Source organism: Penaeus monodon, chromosome 27 (genome assembly GCF_015228065.2).
Source record: "Penaeus monodon isolate SGIC_2016 chromosome 27, NSTDA_Pmon_1, whole genome shotgun sequence".
NCBI lineage: Eukaryota > Metazoa > Arthropoda > Malacostraca > Decapoda > Penaeidae > Penaeus > Penaeus monodon.
The window spans coordinates 24735302-24735707 of NC_051412.1; the positions used below are offsets into that span (position 1 = coordinate 24735302).

The window sequence follows — 406 nt, forward strand, 5'->3', positions numbered from 1 at the left end:
CGATTTTCGACTACTGATAAATCCATTGTGAAAACTGATTAATTCTCGCTAAATGATTCACGCAATACAATATATCTTGATTCATAAAACGTGACCTATTTTAAGTAGAGACCGGTGAAATACAAGACAGTGGGGCGTGGCAGTAAGCAAAAAAAAAAAAGCAGTAGGTGAAGCTGGCAAATCAGACTATTTATATAAATCTAAAGCCAGTGCACGTGTTTTCACTGACAGTAAGAAAAGGCACAAGAAATCCTTGCTGTAAGAATCAGGTAAAATTTCACAATACAAATCCTTTTGTGGATAAGAGCGGATGTGTGCATTAGACGCCATAAATGTACATAATGCTAAAGGTAATGTTTGTTTATCAATTATTCTGTGAAGTCTTCAGTCTGAAAATATGACTATT

The 406-nt window shown here is 34.7% G+C and overlaps 1 protein-coding gene across 1 annotated transcript in view; it reads left to right on the forward strand.

Annotated features, from left to right (window-relative positions):
- The window catches only part of LOC119590713 (annulin-like), a gene marked incomplete at its 5' end in the record, with an annotated part of 38054 nt that overhangs the window by 712 nt on the left and 36936 nt on the right, over positions 1-406 (forward strand).